Here is a 4,877-nt window from a genome sequence, read left to right as displayed (position 1 = left end):
GTATTATTCTTTTGACATGCTCCATGGCTCCTTATGAACCTAAAGGACAATAGGGAACTAAGAAAACATGCATATATTATTTGTATTGAGCGTGGCTATAGAAACTTTGATGATAGGTTTGCAGAATGGTAAAAATTCAACTTTTTTGTACCTATTTCTTTTGGCAAAACGAAAAATAGTGAGTGAGAAGCAATCATATGTTCTGATCACCAATCCATTAAAGTTAACTAGGGAATTTATCTCAAGTCCTACAAAAATCCCTAATCTTATTTTTATGGAACAAAATATAAGAAATGAATGTTTTGATGAAAATGTACTGGTCCATCAACTTTGGAGGCTTGGTGTGACCAAAAGATGAGAAATTTTACAAGTTTCTTATTTTTTTCATGTGTAGTAGGCCTTGAACTATAACCTCATGAAAGGATTTTACAAAATGAGTGGATCTACTATGGTTTTGGAGGTTTTTTTCAAAACCCTGAAAGGACACTTTTATGTCCTGTTAGGTTACCAACTTAGTGTTAAGCTTTAGTAAAAACCTCGTAATTAGGGTTAAGTGATTAGAGTATCTATGCATCATTAAGTTAAGCTGAAAAGGTAGATTTGCACTCATAAGCTAAGCTTTAATGGTAACTTTGCACTTAGATGTAAGCTTTAGTGACTACCTTGCATTTTTAGGTTTAAGCTTTAATGGAAACCTCACAATTAAGTTAAGTGATAAGAGTATCTATGCATCATTAAGTTCAGCTTAAAAGGTAGATTTGCATTCATAAGCTAAGCTTTAATGGTAACTTTGCCCTTAGATGTAAGCTTTAGTGACTACCTTGCATTTTTAGGTTTAAGCTTTAAGGAAAACCTCGCAATTATGGTTAAGTGATAAGAGTATCTATGCATCATTAAGTTCAGCTTAAAAGGTAGATTTGCACTCATAAGCTAAGCTTTAATGGTAACTTTGCACTTAGATGTAAGCTTTAGTGACTACCTTGCATTTTTAGGTTTAAGCTTTAATGAAAACCTCGCAATTATGGTTAAGTGATAAGAGTATCTATGCATCATTAAGTCAAGCTTAAAAGGTAGATTTGCACTCATAAGCTAAGTTTTAATGGTAACTTTGCACTCAGGTGTAAGCTTTAGTGACTACCTTGTATTTTAGGTTAAAAATTTAATGGAAACCTCACAATTAGGATTAAGTGCTAAGAGTATCTATGCATCATTAAGTTAAGTTTCAAAGGTAGATTTGCACTCTTAAGCTAAGCATTAATGGTAACTTTGCACTTAGGTGTAAGCTTTAGTGACTACCTTATATTTTAGGTTTAAGTTTTAATGAAAAGCTCGAAGACTCATAAATTATACGATGACCTTCTAGCTTCCTAAAATGGAAAGCTAGGCACCATAAGAAAAGAGTAGTTGTCTAAACTCAATAAAAGTAGTTCAATTTTTGGTATTGAAGAGTATTTCTAAAGTTGTCAATTTCAAGTTTGTGTCCAAATACGGGATGGGGGAGATAGGGGATAACTTCACGGAATTAACCTCCGTGTTGTTTTGAACCGAAAACTCTACAAGCTTCCATGGAGATGTCCCATGGATGGCAAAGGATTGCAAAAACCTCGGAATCGACAAAACGGGGATTGAACTTAAAAAGTTGGCATTTCCAAAGAGACATTAACCATCAAATGCCTATGGAAAAAACTCGCTTGTATTTTCTAAATAAACTTGGCTGGTAGATAATTAATGAAAGTAGGAATTAAGATTGATAAATGAATGAACCTAGAAATTACCAACTAGGAGTTAAAAAGGAATCTCGAGAGGTGATAGGGATAGCCCATTGCAAAATATAGATTTAACTAGGAGTTTTGAAGATTGTCTGGAAATGATCGGAACCAGATGGATCTTCTTGGGGTCAATTTGATTGAAAGGTCGGCCCATTGAGAGGATTCTGTTGGGGAACTTGACAGAGATTGGCCCTTTTTAGCTAGGGCAGCATGACCGGCAAGTTGTTATACCTAGGTCTGATGCCAATAGTTGGATGAGAATGTCATACTCAGGGAGGATGATGTGAACTTAATTATGAAAATTTATTCGACTTGGTTGCTTAAAAAGGAACTGGAAAGGCTAGGAATATAGGGTCTATCATGTGCATCTGTCACTAGATGGTGCTATACCTCTCGAAATAAAATATTTAGGAAGGAATGATTAAATTACTTGATGAGCTTTTCCCAAAAACTTAATTCTGGGATATATTGTGAAGGTGTTGCCATTTTGATGGCTTGTAACCGATTATCTTGGCCTGAATGGGGAGGCAAGATGAATTGGTTGAAACTAAATGTGTTGCATGATTAGTTAGGAAACTAGTTACAATCTAATTATAGCATATAAAGGAAAGGAAATGAATTAAAAGTTTCTAGATAAAGATCTAGTGGGAACAACCAGATGAATTTCCCTGAATGAGGGTATGCAACAGATTGTATGCTGCTTGTTGTTTGATGATGTCTAATAGACTGTTGTCTTCCTGATTTTGTAGTAGTTAAGTACTACCTTGGGAAGGGATTTTCATGAAATGGTTCGGTGGGTGGGCGGCGGATCCAGAGAGTCAGATGGTCGGATGTTGATCTAAAAATTTTATGTTAAGTGCTAAGACTATGTGGGATAAAAATGGGTAATCGGGGACGAGTGAGACCAGGTAGGATTGCAAGATGCCTCTTCTTAGAGAAAAGTGATAACTGTCGTGCTTGCTTGTCAGGAAAAAGGGATTATCGCCATGAACCAAGGGAGAACAAGAAAGCAAGAGTAGATCCTCAAGTTAAAGATCAAGATAATCAAGACTAAGGACCACAGTTTTGGGTGCGGAAAGTTGTCAAGGAAAGATTGATTATGAGAAGTGGATAGAATCGTTGAATGAAGGGATGTACCTCCTTGGGTTGGCATTTGAGATAGACCGGAGTCCTGTCTGAGTGTCGGTCCCAAGTGGGAGAGATACCTGTAGATAGATCTATGTCATTCCTCGGAACGGTATGAAGGCCTAAGGGAGGTGAGTAGGGTCGAGTCTCGGTATGGCCCTCACAAGTGGTATCAGAGCCTAAATTTGAATCTTGGACCTTGGAATTTAGAATTTTGGATTTAAGATTAATGCCTGAGAGAAAAACAACTCAGTATAGTACCCAAATTTCAATTATATTACAAAATGAAGTCTTGATGTTTCGAGTAAATTCTTCCAAAAATTTTAAACTGGCTTGGGATCTGCCAGAAGAAATTCAACGGATTATATATGAGAGGATGGAAGCAACTACACTAAAGTGAAAGCTTGCTATGCTGGAACATTCTAGGGAGCTCTTACTTCTAGAAACCTATACTTGTCCGTGCGATTTAAGCAAGTGGGGAGTGTGAGTAAAGTTGGAAATGAACGATATAGAAATTTGTGAAAGAATATGTAATGCACTTGTGCGAAGACGCATGGAAGTGGCATAAAGGAATGAAGATGCATGCACTTGTACGAAAACACATGAAAGTGGCATGGATGAAACTTTTATTGAGCTTTACTTGTCATTCTTCCTTAAGCTGAGCAAGATTGGGTAAATTAGCTACCACATGAAGAATTAATTTTTGGGACATTGACTGGAAGATAATTTTGAGTAATAATGAAGAAATCCAAGAAGTTCTTATGATTAGCCACAGATAAAGCTATAAGTATATATAGCAGGACTCGTTTTAAAATTACTGATGGCTTGGAATTTTCAAGAAGAATAAGTTTATAGGATAGTCTTGAAAGAATGGGGATAGCCGAACCAGAGAACACGTTAGTCATGTTGAGACACCTTATGGAACTTTTCTCTCCTAAGGAAAGTGCCATTTCTACTAAGAAATGGAGAACATGTGGGTCAATGGAGTTACACGGTTAACCCTATGGAGATGCGTACAACTATTGAATAATTTACGGATTGCAATGATGATAGAAAGTTGGGATTGGGACCAAAGTGATATGGTATGGTCCAATCTTATTTCCAGATTTTGAGAAGTAAAATTCTATTTATAGCATCTCAAGACAAATAGAAAAAACAGTAAATGAGACGTGCTTAAAAACTCAGAAGAAATCAAGATAAGAAAGTGCAATATATAAGCTCATAAATATTGCAGACATTTAAACTCCAAAGAAAAATAAGAAAACAAACTTATGAGTTAGCCAAGAACTCAAAGTTGGAATTTTTACTCAAGACTATCATAAACAGAAGACCCTTCGCTGAAAGCACTAAATAGAGATGTGGTTAAGAATTTAATTAAAGAGGATAGACTGACATTTCAAGACAAGGAAGTACGGACCACACTCAAATTTTTCAAAAAGGGTTATTTATTCAATTAAATCCAAATAAGATTACAAGAGAGGCAGGAAGTAATTACAAGAGAGGCAAGAAAGTTTACAACTCATGAAGATTCTCTAATATATGGTCACATAACCAAGTATCGCAAGTGCCACACATGTTAGGATGCTCACCCTCTGGAACTGTTCTACGAAAAAAAGCTTGAGCAATTTCTCAGGTATGAACTGAGAAAAGAAAGGGACCTCTAAGAGGAAGACTCCATATGCTATCGAGGCAAATCTTGGAATGGGGGATACACTGCACAAGCAAGAACAACCTTGCAGAGAACCTAGGATCTCATGTCCTTTTGACGCAGTAGTATCAAGGGCCAAATCCCAGAGCCTCTGTAACCATACAAAGTTGGGTATTGTTGCGGAAATGGTCTCTACCCCAGAGAGTCACTCTTGTGAGATGTCGCCATGTCTTCCATATCGTTTGGCCGACACAAGAATTTGGTTGAGGAAAGAGAAGATCTTTGTATCTCTCTAAGAACTGTCTTTTAAGTGCCGCATCTGCACTCTGCAAGTG

Source organism: Adiantum capillus-veneris, chromosome 6, assembly GCF_014529385.1.
Source record: "Adiantum capillus-veneris isolate H3 chromosome 6, ASM1452938v2, whole genome shotgun sequence".
Classification (NCBI taxonomy): Eukaryota; Viridiplantae; Streptophyta; class Polypodiopsida; order Polypodiales; family Pteridaceae; genus Adiantum; species Adiantum capillus-veneris.
Note: the sequence above shows the minus strand (reverse complement) of the source record.